The sequence below is a fragment of the Pinus tabuliformis genome, chromosome 7 (genome assembly GCF_031772625.1).
Source record: "Pinus tabuliformis cultivar Carrire ecotype Pingquan chromosome 7, CPIR1, whole genome shotgun sequence".
Lineage (NCBI taxonomy): Eukaryota > Viridiplantae > Streptophyta > Pinopsida > Pinales > Pinaceae > Pinus > Pinus tabuliformis.
The window spans coordinates 1,020,257,718-1,020,272,140 of NC_142293.1; the positions used below are offsets into that span (position 1 = coordinate 1,020,257,718).

At 36.0% G+C, this 14,423-nt stretch overlaps 1 long non-coding RNA gene across 2 annotated transcripts in view; it reads left to right on the top strand.

Annotated features, from left to right (window-relative positions):
• LOC149251094 (uncharacterized) overlaps positions 1-14,423 on the top strand; it is a 63,905-nt gene that overhangs the window by 24,783 nt on the left and 24,699 nt on the right. For both annotated transcript variants that reach the window (XR_016266854.1, XR_016266855.1), the window contains exon 2: positions 4,758-4,828. This is a non-coding gene — a long non-coding RNA (uncharacterized LOC149251094). The remainder of the gene's footprint in view (positions 1-4,757; positions 4,829-14,423) is intronic.

Below are 14,423 nucleotides of genomic sequence, written 5' to 3' on the forward strand. Positions count from 1 at the left end.
TTTTTCTTTGAGCTGTTGTAAGGTATTTTCGTACGTCAGTATTCAAGAGAAGATAGATGTGATTGAGAGTTCAGATCTGTGTATTTGCTGTTCGAATTTTTAGCAGTAGTGTTTGTAGATTATTGTACTTAGATCTGCTGTTTTGATTGAAGCTTTCAAGTTTTCAGCTACCTAGTATCTAGTTTGTTCTTGCTGAGTGCAGAATCTTCTCAGCATGGTTTGAAAATTAAGAGCCCATACAAAATGTAAAGGATTTTTCCAACCCCTTGTAGGTGTGCTCGTGTAAGGATCCCAACATGATTAATAGACATGGGTGGCTTCTAACACACTAGTCCAAAATCGGGCCTCATATCTTTTTACCTTTGGGGTTTATGTCCAATCTTTTTTCATGATTCTGTGAGGATAAATCACGCCTTACATATGACATCTTATGTTAACTTGTTTAATTCTTAAATAGAAGACTTCTAATTCTCAATTTTAAAATTAAAGATGAAAGTCAGTTTGGGCAAGCATTTTGGTAGGAGAGTAGTTGAGAAGTTCAGAATTGTTGGAGTAGGCTACCGTTTTTTAGTATATAAATATTTTTGGAGATTATTTTGTATACACTGGTGAATGCACATTCTGGATTAGCTTCTTTTCCTTCTCAGTCTCCTCAGAATCTTTACTTTTTTTCAGTGTTGTCCTTTGTTGCTTTGTCACTATCCTCCATGTCACTTAATTGCGCAGAGTGAAGAGTAGATGCAATTAAGGGTGGAAGCCATGAATGCTTAGGGTCCTCGATTTATTCCCCGGTTGGCTGGTGAAGAGGAGAGGCAATTATGGGTGGAGGCCATGAATTCTTAGGGTCCTTGATTGATTCCCTGGTTGGCTGGTGAGGGAGAAAGGGAACACTCACAGTGAGGATTTCTAACAGCAAAATCGGGCACTTGGTACCAGATCTTTCGGACAGTATGAGGCAATTCTTGAGGGCTGAAAGAGATTACCCCAATTGTTATTTAATACATGATAGAGTAATGTCTTTAGATTCCAGAAGCCAGAGTGACTGTTACCCGTATTTAGTATTTACATTGAAAAAAGGTGACATAATACATGGATAATGTTATTTCTCTTTCCATGGATATTTAGTAAATTATTATTTAGGTTCATTACATGTTCACATAGAAGTTTCAGCTTCATATAAGTTTTTGAATAGCACACACATTCATTACCACATGAAAAAGATATATATTTACTATTTAGATAATTTGCATATATTCTTGAGCAATTGTCAAGACTTTGTGTATACTCTTCAGATTGTGAAGAGCCATTATAGGAGTTAAATTTTCCAATCACATTTTTACATTGAATGAGTTCCCATGAGTTTTGTCATTGATGAATTTGTTTTGTAGTTGTGCAGATGGGATATTAGAAGGCTGGATTGGTTGTTTGTTGTTAGCTTGCAGCAAAAATTGTTCCCATTTAAGATTTTCTGTGCTTTCCTTTGCACATGAATACTAGTCTATGCATTTTCTTGCATGACTAGTGTACATGTGTTAATTGTAGGTGTTGAAGAATGTAACTAGTGTCAGTCTTCATAATAGTATTCAAGTCATGATGTAATGTATTTGTCAAAAGAAAGAAAAATAAATTTTATTATTAAAGAATTTGACTTATTAAAGCATGGGTTTCATGCTTGGGTCAATTGTTTATATGTCAAAGCCTTTATTGTAGGCTTCTAAGGTTTATGTCAAGTGTCCTTGCCCATTTGTCAAAGAAAAAATGTAATTTATTTGTAAAATAGGCCAATTAGCTCTCCTCCACCAAGTCGGACTCAAACTGGACAAGTCGACCTAACTAAGGGGCATAAACTCCTATATAAAGACAACAACTCGACCTCATTTGGAGCACTCACTGACCAAGTTCGATTTGCAACTTCTGGGCAAGGGAAAGTTGCGGAATTCAATGGAAAAGAAGGAGGCCATTATCTTCAGATTGTGAAGAGCCATTATAGGAGTTAAATTTTCCAATCACATTTGTACACTGAATGAGTTCCCATGAGTTTTTTCATTGATGAATTTGTTTTGTATTTGCGCAGATGGGATATTAGAAGGCTGGATTGGTTGTTTGTTGTTATCTTGCAGCAAAAATTGTTCCCATTTAAGATTTTTTGTGTTTTCCTTTGCACTTGAAAACTAGTCTATGCATTTTCTTGCATGACTAGTGTAGATGTGTTGATTGTAGGTGTTGAAGAATGTAACTAGTGTCGGTCTTCATAATAGTATTTAACTTATAGTATTCAAAGCTACAACTCAATAAGTTCCAACTTCCAAAATGAGCTCAGTCGTGGTTTGCTTCAAGCGGCTTCCTTTTCTGATTATAAAGAGGACAAGACAGTCCCAAATTGAGCAGTGAAGCCTGGTCAAAGAGTTGATGAGTTTTGAGCTTGAAGATCTACAGTTAGGGCTTGTAGATTAACCCAGATCTTGAGACACTTGCAGTGGTCCTTCATTAGGCAAACATGATCTAAGGTTCTGTGCTACAAACAGCCTCCATCAAGGTTTCATGTCTATTTGTACTGCGGCCTGTTCTGCTCCTTAGAACAGCCTTTCGGCCCCCTGTCCAAGACTCACAAATCTTGCGGCCCTCCTGAAATGATTACAAGAAGATGCATCCTTCAATAGAGGAGAAATCTCACCAAAATTCTCTGCCCTGACCTACAACTGCCATACTGCTTCAATATCGAACCTATGGAAGGAAGAACACACCGAAAACTTACCCAATACTTGTCCTCCTAGCTCCTTCAAGCTGCAGCTACCTCAGAGATATATTAGAGCCCTTGAGTTGTGTCAAATGAGGTTGAAAGGCACCTCTTTATATACAATTCAATGGGGTTGAAGAGACGTGACTTTTGGGCTTATTGAGCTGACATATAGGTGAGGCCGACCTTGATGATTTTATATGATAGAAACATAAATTCAAAAACACACTTTTCCTTAACCAAATTCGATTAACTTTAGGTTGATTTTGGTCCTCTCGGAAAGATGAATTCAATGCCATAATTATCTTCTTCAAGAGACCTGCCCAATGTGGAATTTGGCCCCAGTCTCCAATGTTAACAAAATTTCAACAGTTAAATTTGTGAAGAAGATGACCATTACTTTGGCTCCATGCAACATCAGTTGCAAGCAGATGAAGCCCTTCCATGATTCAAATCAATCCCCGAGATTCAATTAGAATACCCTTTATTACATGTTCACATCCTACATGTTTAGCGAAACAGGCAAGTCTGTATTTGTCTAGTCTTTCTTTACTAGGCGTATATTTCAGTCAGCATGGCTAACATGCACACCATGTACTCGATTACATCCTGAAATTCAATGGCATTAAATCTGCACAAATAAAACAAATTGAAAGACCTTGAACTTCTAACAACCACAATTTTGTTATATGGTGTACCTTCAAGGTCCACAACCACTCATTTCATTAGGACTGGCAAGTCCCATACAATGGGAAAGCAAGCAGAAGTTGAAACTTTTATTTAATTAATCCATATAGGTCAACTGATGGAGGGTCACTAGCAATGAGAGCCAAGGCATATATGCTTTCTTGTATATCTTAGCAAGGGTTCATAACTTTATAACTCTTTGTGAAGATTAATTATTGTAACCAACACTATTACTAATATAACTACCACTACTTTTATCTGAGTTTTTTGTTGGGACTGTGAAGATGTTTTAATCTAACTTGTTTCGAGTTAACATTTCACTTATCATCAAAGAAGTGAAATCTTCGAGCAAAATGTGTCAGATTAAATATTTTTACACAGTTCATACCAAAACTCAATAGTGTTAACCTGAGAAAGCCTCCACTTGACTTCTACTTGATTATTACCAAGGTATATCAACTATAACATGGCAGATCAAAACCATTTCTGGAGCATCTCTCATAATCTTTTGCATTATTCTAGCACTTAACATCTTGCTTGTTGAATGATTTGTTTGTGTGGATGCATGTTAGGATCTTTTGCAGGATGTTATTGTTATCACTATGGAAGTTCTTCAAAAATGAAATGCTTTTAGAATTGAGATTCCTTTGGTACTTCCAATTCTGGAATGGTGGCATTTGACACTTATATATCTTTTTTAAAATATCATGGGCATGGAGCTTCAAATAGCTTATTTGCAAATCTCTACTTGGCCTCAAGGAAGAAATTTTAGTACCATATAACTTGTTTTTTGCATGATAACAAGCATCCTAACAAACTTTGCTTTCTCTAGAACTTATAAACTGTCTAGACACAAGCACCTTTTCAGGTTTGGCAATGAAGCAAGTGTGATGCGCAGAGTTTCAATTTATCATTGTTAGAATGATACCCACAGGCAATCAAAAAACACATTTATATCATAATGAATAACCAATTTTCTACCAATACCCTATCCATTCCCATCGTGAAAGGCAGGTTCCACTTCCAAACCAAACAATAGCATTCCATCCTCAGTCCACACTGGCACTAAAATCAACTTTTATAACATACAAGTCCATTGTATTCAATGACCAGATACATTCTCACACTAAAAAATAAAAACTTGAAGAAAAATGACAATCTGAAATAAAAAATTCAGTAAGTTAGATGCTTTATTACATTTTATGAAAATAATTCTTTGTAGTTACCCATTTTGTTTGGGATACAAATTCTTTAAATGGTGTTTCATGTAATTTATTTGAATTTTGTTGGATTGTGATCAAAGAAATTTATAATTTGTACCTTGGTTTTACAGTTTTTGGGATTCTTCTATAGAGATTTACGACAAAGCCTGGTGGACCTCGATGCTCTTTTCAACATCTTAAGGTAATTTTCTTTGCTAAACCCTAGGATACACGTTGATTTTTAGTTTTGCAAGACTCCATAAATGCCATTAGCTTTATGTGTGACCTAATTAGTTATATTTTTTGCATGTGCATGTTGGAGTGTACATCTAAACCAATTTAATCATTTTACTTAAAAATTTGTTCAGAATATTAACAAACCATAATTATGCAAAAATTCCAAGCAAACATAAATAATTATATAACATATCACTAAAAAGAGATAACAAGCATTTATGGAAGCCAAATCTGCACACTGTTTATTAGCTTTTCATTGGCATTGAGAATGTAAAGTCTATTTCTATGATTATTGAGAAGTAGGGAACTTTTATAAGTGAATATTTATTCACCTAGTGGATGAGTAACCCTCATGGTCTATAACTTTTACCATCTTTGCCCTATTAAGATCTTTCAACAAAGCACACTTCAAGGGCCCCTACAAGCAAAATGTCCTAGGATTTTTAGGTCAATTTCACATGATTTGCTTGAGGGAAGTAGAGCCAAGTTTATGATATATTTTTTGGGATTTTTATGGTTCAAACAGACTCTGATATCGAGTAAAATTTTCTGGTAAATTCTAGATTGCAGAATGAAACAAAATGGGGTAAAAGAGAGAATAATTTTGGATTTTTTTTTATTAACAAGGAAAGAAGACTAGTGCCTTGATCTGTTATGGGCACATTATAGCAAAATCTAGCCCCTATTCTAGTCAGCGTATCATTTTGAAAATTTTAATAGATTTTGCAAGAATTCTTGTGTGGGGAAAATTAGGCATCAAGTCATCCTATAGGGTTGACTGTATATGCCATAGGATTCACACAGAGGAAATGCCATTGTGAAACATATAGAACCTGAAATAGTATGTTGTATGCAATTCGATTTTGTGCCTTTGAGATGCTTCACATACAGATCTGCAACCTGTCAATCATGTGATGCCATTCTTCTGTATGTGTTGAGTCTGTCATGTTGTACCTTTTGTTTATATCATGCCTCTTGATGAATTAGCAAAGCATTCATTGTTAGGTTGTAGCTTTTTCTGGAGAATTTACCAGTGTTCATCTTCCAGAATGGTTGATGTTTTGAATCCTCAACTGGATTCATCTTCAGGATGAACACTGGTAAATTCTCCAGGAAACCTACAACCATATATTCCATCCCACAGGAATCTTAAACCTGTCATATATTGTTAATTAATCAAAATTATTGTGCTGTTTTGTGGTTCCAGTGATCCAAGAAATTGATGTGTTGTCTTTTGGGTTCCATTATCTGGATACGAGTCAAAAATATTGAACTCCCAAGAGAAGTTTATCGGTCAATTTCATGAGTGTTAATGCATCAGCGATGGTGATCCCATGGGGTGTTATATTCCTAATATACATGTATATTAACTTGGCAACATTGAAGTGCAAAATATTTAGTAAGAGTGCCTTTCAATATCTAGCACATTAAAAAAGTTTATGTGCTGTCTTTTGGGTTCCATTGTTGCTGACGGTATACGAGTCAAAAATATTGAACTCCCAAGAGAGCAAGAGTATATGAAAATGTTGTTCTTACATAAAATGTCTCTGAGGCAATCCAGCGTTGTTGTGAAAGACACTGCCTTTAAAATGGGCTGTGATGAGCTCAATGGCAAATGATATGCAAAGTACAGAGTACAGAACACATCTGACCTTATTGGTTTTCTTTTGTTTTTATCAACATATAGAGCACACAAATCATAATCAAGTAGAAGAAGATGGTATTTATAGCCTGAGATTCAAGAAGAATGGCATTTTGCAATGAAGATAACTTGTTCTGAGCCATGACCATAGTGGCTTTCTTTGACTAAAATTCTTCCTGAGTTGACAAAACCATAGAGGAGCTCTGTGCTAGGCAATTATGAGTTGGCTAAAGCTCCTCTTGGTAAGTAGTGAACTAAAGCTAGTGTTGGCAAGCATTATCAGCAAGCTGTTTTACTGATACTGATACAAAGTCACTGTGTTGCCAGTGTCATCTGTTATATTTTGAATATTGTCTAATTGAGATGATACAGTGCTAGCCACTTCAGTGATTTGCTTTTATATCTTTGAAGTTAATTTTTTAAGGTACCTTATATCTTGTCCTAATCTTACATAGAACTTTTGAAGATCAACCATACTAGTGTCCACAGTCTTCAACATATCAAACTACTATTCTTGAAACTTAAATTAAATGCCAATTATCTGATGAGATTGCTCAAAAAAATGGAATTGCACTGATCTATAACATTTGTCATTTTATCTTGTACAACCTTTGAATTTGATCCAGTAGTTATGCTTGAGAATAAATAGAGTCTAGGGAATTATGGTTTTCATTAGAGTGCTCCAACTGAGAATCTGACTGCTGCTCTCTTTTATCCAATTTGTTCACTACCCGATGAGTGGATGACTTCAACTCATTCACAACCCTTTATCTTGCTTGAATGAATTGCTCTGCAAATGATGGCACATAGCTCTTGTACCCTGTATGCAATAATCTAATCTCTAGAACACTGATTTGCAGAATCTGATACTAGCAGAATAACAACAGTGAGTAGGGAGCACTCAACCTAATATGATAATCATAGGTAGAACAGAGATGAACTCTGCTTCTTACTGACTTGGTTCTAGAATTCTAACATACTTTAACAACAAGGTAAACAATGTAGGCAATTATATCATCGCTTCATCAACATTAGTATATATAAACCCTCAGTTCAAGTAGAGACAAATTCAGTTAATAAACAAAACCAAGAATTTGTATTAAGTTTTATTTTGTTTCACTGTTGAGAAGATATTAATTTCATTTAATAGTTGATCTACTCCATGAGAACTCCCAAAATGGATCCCTTTTATAGCAACAAGGTGACCATCAGTAAGCCTCCCAGCATATATAGTCCCACAAGCACTATGTCCACACTTTTTTTTGTAGTAGCAAATATTTTAGTGGCCTTCTCCAACATCTTATAAGAGAATAGATCAAGTTTGAATTCTTCAGAGTGCATAGGTAGAAGGTTTGCAAGTTGGCTTCCTCCCTGGACTGTCTAATTCAAAAATTAGATTATCTATGTTGTCTGTGTAAAGCAAGTGCAATAAGACTTGCTGCCACAAGTGTTGACGAAGCCACAAGCCCAGTCGCAAGGACTATTCTCTTTGTTGCATTGTGATCTCTTCGACAGTCCTTATTGTATGACTTCTCACCATGCATTTTGCATACTCTTACATATCCAGTGCCTTGACAGAACTCATCTCCTTGATAGCCATCTTTAGAAGCACACCTCACATTGTCAATTACATCTACTGCATATTGATAGACCACATTGGGGTCATAGTGAACATCATCAAAAAGTGCCCATAACACCCAATTCCCACTTAGCCGATACTTTGCATCCAAATGGGTCAATATGGGTGTGAGTATCCAACTAATGAAGCTCTGGCATTGCAACTAGGAGAAGTGAGCAAAGTCATCATCTCCATGGTGCCATATTGTCTCATTCAGAAAGGGATAGCAAAATGTCCTATCAAACATGCACTGCTCATTGCAGCTCTGCATATAAGGAATATTGCACTTCAACAGAAAATCTGGAGTGTTCTTGCAGTCAAATAACTGGAGAAAGTTGTTGACAGAAATTGCATAATTCTTCATGCCTTTGACACTGAAGCCCTTGAGGTTTTTAGGATAGGAAGATTAGAGAGGATTGATGATGATCCCATCTGATGAGAAACTTATAGTAAAGGTTGTTCACTTAAATCCTCACAATATTGTTATAGAATTGAAATTTGAATCCATCCAGATGACAATGCCTTGAATTGATATAGAAAGGATATGGAATTGAGGCATTCCTACAACTTTCACTGCATTTCCTTGTGCCATGTGCTATGTTAGAAAAAACTCTAATCGAGAAGACCAGAGGCAGCCATGAACCCAAAAAGGCCAGAATAACAAGATAGCAAAGGCTAATACTTATTTGTCTTGAAAGTTACCACATCATTTTAAGGCATGCTAAGACAATATATACTTCCCAGAATAACAAAGCAAATACGCATGTATGTTTTGTATATCCACCTGGTTTTGAAGCCTGCGATGGGAAGATTTTGCCTTTGATATGATGGAAGCGTTCATCCTATGCTCATTACCTACTCTAAACTTCCACTTTCAGCTTCACTACTCCATTCGATTGCAAAGTCTACAATGGTCCGTATCAAATCAACCCAAAAGTAGGACAATCATGGCTCAAAATATATATGCATTCAATTTCTTTGTTCATACTTTTTTTTTTCTTGGTTCTTGACAAGACAAGAGGTTGAATAATTTCTTAGACACTATAGTAGCCTGTCTTTCATAGTGTGCTTGATTAGTACTTCATTGTATGTCCACAACCACCGAGTATATGATATATATATTTACTCAGCCTACTACATATATATACTACATATCTATCCAAATACCAAAAATGACATTTTGGACATGTGGGTTCAAACTTCTTGCATTTGGGTCATGAAGACATGACTAGTGCTTCATTGTCGAATCCCGACAGCTACTGCGTATACATCCTAGTCTACAATATATACATTGGGTATATCACCAAATCCTTGAAATGAAATATTTTTGCATGCGGGTCAAGAGTCCTATATTTCAGTCACCCATTCACAATATAAAATATCAGGGAACCACCACTTTGATACGAGTGCCAGAATTCAAGTGCCACTCTAATAATATGTTTGTTTGCACCAGAACCAGGAAGGAGTTACACTGACGCAGATGGAATTCAAGTCCATATCTATGCAATTAGTGCAATAAAACATTTATTTTGCACAGATTTTTACCAATCTGACAAATATTGCAACGCTTTGACAATAGCCATGAACCATTCCAATAATAAAATACATTATAGACCCGAAGAGGGGGTCTTCATTTTTGTCGAAATAGAAATATTACCAACTTGGTGAAAGTTTTCTTTGAAAAAGATGGAAGAGGCTACAATGATTTTGGATCTTCGTAAACATTCTTGGCGACTGCTATGTGCCAAATTGTAAATTGATAAGACGCGACAATCATATGACGTCTTAAGTGGATATTTAATAAGAACAAAGCTATGTTTGAGCTTTGAGCAACTTGAAATAAAATTGAATGTCTGAATATAGAGGCATTTGGTGCTACTTGTGCAGCAGATCCACCCTTTGTTAAACTTGGGGAGCAAACTTGAGAGTGAGACCATTTGTACTGCCTCAACGCATATTCTTAGTGGAATTTTAACAAACACTTCCCTTGCAAACTCTAATCTCTCACTAGGAATACCACTTTTGTTGCAAACTCATATGCGGGTGTTGTCGTTGGCAGGTTGCAGGTTCAAACCCCGCAGCAGCTAGCTTTCGCCAGATTGCATGGCCCACCAGTTCGATGTGCATGGTAGTCTTCAAGTCAGGTGGCTTCCTATTTTGACTTGAGTTCACTTCTGATAGTGTGTACATTGACTTGCCTGCCCTACTTCAAAGTCGCTAAATGGGCACATGAACTTAAAACACTAACAAAGGTGACCCAATCTGTTTTCATTCTTGCCAAAAACGTTTCTCTAAAAATATGTAGGGTTTTCTCACCATACCCAACTTGGGCATATGTTGCCATCATTGCATTCCAAGAAACTGCATTCCTTGTAGGCATTATATTAAATAATTGGTGTGCACTCTCTAAGGTGCCAAATTCGTAATGATTGATGTCCATGAAATGGCATCTCACATAACCATTTTATCAAATAGAAGGTGTGCATCATCTATACTCCAACACATTTAGTATACATGTCTGCAAGGGAACTCTCGAAAAATACATCCAATTCAAGTTCACTTATGATTATCAAGCCATGTAGATGTCTTCCTTGCTCAATGGAGTGTAAGGTAACAAGCATTGAGGGCACTATTGAAGGTAATATAATTCAGCCTCATGCTAGACCTATGCATTTCACGAAACTATTGGAGGGATTCCTCACTATACCCATGTTGGGTGTAGATCCCAATCAATTTACTCCAAGAGACCACATCCCTCTCAGGAATCATATCAAACAATTACCTTGCACGCTCTAACCTACTGCATCGGGCATATCCGACAACCAAAGAATTCCATGTGAAAACATTAGGCACGCAGATGTGATCGAACACTTGGATTGCATCCTCCTTTCTATCACACTTAACATACATTTCAATAAGAGCAAGCTCTGGAAAGGCATTTGATTCGAATCCCACTTTGATTACCTTAGCTTGAACTTGCGCACCACACTGGGGACACATCAAGTTGGCACATGGATTTAGACCACTTGTCAATGTAAATTGGTCTGGCCTTAAACTTGCAAGCTTCATCTAAAAGTAAAGCTCCAGAGTCTCCTTGTTGTGGCCTTGCTGGGAAAACGCTGAAATGATTGCATTCCAAGACACAAAATCCCAATCAAGCATTTTGTTGATGAGTTCAACTGCATCTTCAACATTTCCCCTTGATAGCCCGGGGTGGAGATCTTTTTTTGGATTCCTGATTGTTTTTGTTCTTGAGCAACCTCCTTATGCCCTGGAATCTGGCTCGATGGTGATTGGGCAACAAGAAAGACCATAATGCTGCCCAATCTATGGCTAGGTGGAAAAGCGTAGTCTCTAACTCAGTTGCCCATTTTATCTGGGATTAGTACTTCTTATGATTGGAATGTGCATTAAACTCTAGGTCGAATTCAAGGTATGAGGCATAATCTTTTATAAGGAAATATATCATTGATGGTATTTCTTGATAGTGCATGAATTAATTTGATGGTTGTAAGAGTTCAATTACAAGCCTATGAGTTCAGTGTTGAAGCATACATAAGTACAATTTGTGAATTAGATATGCATTGTTTCTTGTCACCTTACAACCATTATCACTATGCGTTGATAATCATATCAACATTTTGATGCAATCAGTGATGGAAACTTGTAATTTATCCTTGTTTCTTTCTATCCTAACTATGACATGCAAATAGTTGCAACTACTGTATATCTTGAGGTCTACTAGAAAATGCAGATTTGGTAGCAAACTTTTGGGGGTTGTCATCTTCTGTTCTGCAGTTGGTATTTTTATTCGCTTTATCCAACATTGATTTTTGTTATCCAATGCTTTTACCTACGAGCCATTGACCATTGTAAGAATACTTCTGGCGTAAAGAGCATTGAAAGGCTTACATGCAACCTATAGGCTTAATTACACACACACACACACACATATGCATGTGTGTAGCACCCACAGACTTCATGATACCTAAAGGAATAAATACTCACATCGGTAACATCGATCTTTTTTGATGTGTGACTTGCAGTTTTACCCAGTGATTGAAATAAGGGAGCAAGATCTCTATCTACAGGAACTTTCACATAATCTTTCTAACTCTAAACCTTTGACAGCTATTAAAGTGTCCCTCATTGTAGAGGGTGTGGATGACAAGAAAGTGAATATTTGGGAAGCTAAAGTCCCAAAAGTGTGGTTAACGATATGTCCAAATTCTATAATTTTGCGCTTTGGTTTCTAAACTATCCTGCAAGGTAGATATCTCCTTTCATTCATTTCTATCTTCATTTTCATTTTCTGAATGTTGATGAAACTGGTTTGTCGCTAATAAACTGACTCAGCTTGTAAAGCTCTATATACATCCAAAAGATAATGTGCACAACCCAGATTATAATTTAATGGAATGCATTATCCCAATGATTCACGATTGTCACTGTTATGAATATTTAAAAGGTCTTGAAAGCATTACAATTGTTGGATTATTGAGCGCTTAATACTTTTTCTGGCTGGTGACATCTTAATTCAAATTTAGCTTTTATGACTCTTTAAATGGAAGAAGTGTCCTTAAAGTGAATTTGTAAGTTTTGCACCTTAACCAATTCTGAATGATTAATCATTCAGTTATGGACTTGGAGAAACAATGCCGACTGCTAATTGTCAAATTGTAGTATGTCACGTGTGAGATTTCCCGTTGAAGTTTGTTTAGCTTGAAAGTGTTTCACGCACCTTAATCTAAATGAAACTTATGTTACGTATAAGTGTACCTTCTTATGTGGTTGTTTGATGGGTCCCCTTAACTTGTAGTTGAATTTATCCTCCTTAATCTTCGCTGCCACAAAGATATCTTTTTCTTTTGATTGATGTGTCCCAAATGAGAGGGAATGCTCCTCTATATATACAATTTAGTGGAGTTGAGGGGATGTGACTTATGATCTTCTTAAGCCGACATATAGTTGAGGCCGACCTAAATAATTTACATGAGAGAAACATAAATTCGAAATTCCACTTCTACTTATCCAAATTTGATGATATTTAGATCAATTTTCGTCCTCTCAAAAAGAGGAATTCAATGCCACAATTATCTAGCCCCAAAGGAGCTGTTCAAAGTGGAATTTGGCCCTAGTTTCCATTTTTAACAAAAATAACCATCAATACTTTTTTATAGCATTTTAGGCTGAATTCACAATAGTATGCTAAAAAGTGTCATTTCAATGTCTAGAAATTAGGATATATAAATGTGAGATATATACTCTACATTTTTGGGTTATCTCCTTTTCAAATCTGAGCTTTTTTAGGCTACATGTTAATTGTTTGAACTTTGAACCTTGAAGAAATTTTTGAATGGACTTCGTAAATACTCGAATGAATGGACTTCGTAAGGCAGTGGTACCATAAATTGTGTTAATTCAAAGATTTGACTTCCATATTTTCACAAAATACAATGATCTCAATAAATACTTATATGTATAGATACTTATGTTTAGGATTATATATGTGTTGGAGCAGTGCTTTTATGTTTTACTATAATCCTGATGTTGACAAGTTTTAGTTGACTTTTTTCATCAATTGCTCATAGAATATGCAAAAGGAAATGATTGGCAAAATGTGGCAAAAATTACATTTCTCCTGATTTCTTTTTTTATTGTTCATGACAAGATAATCATGTTGCAGGAATGAGTTATCCTACAATCTGTTTCAATTTGTGGATTTTTTTTCCTCCCATTTTTTTTACAAGGATGTAGATTTCATTTTCATGTTGATGGTTTTTGCACGAATCTTATCTAGCCCCAAATGATGGTAATGGAGTGGATCTTGAGAAGTAGTCGTGGACACAAACTCTATCAGTGGTTAATGTTACAATACCACTTCCACTTGGTATCAGAAAAAGTTTAATGTTCTGTGACATAAAGAAGAGTCATTTAACGACATGGTTGAAAGGGCAACCTCATGTCTTAATTGTAAGTCATTTATTTGCGTTTCTTAGTTGTAAGTCCTCTGTTTGATTTTGAGCTTCATCAGATCAATTATTTCACTAATCCAATATGCATGGCTTGTATTTCTCACCCGATGTTAGTTACTTGACATGGTTGATATAACATTCAATTCTAGGCCACTTTTATTTTAAGTCAGAGATTTTATTGATTAAAATGATGTTCGTATTTTAATTGATTTAAAAAAGTTTTGTAAATTCCACGTGGACGTTGTTAGAGTCGGTCTAGTAGCCCTCCATCAGCGATCAAAGCTCTTTGCATTTGCATAAGTAGGTGTCTCATCAGTGTCATCTC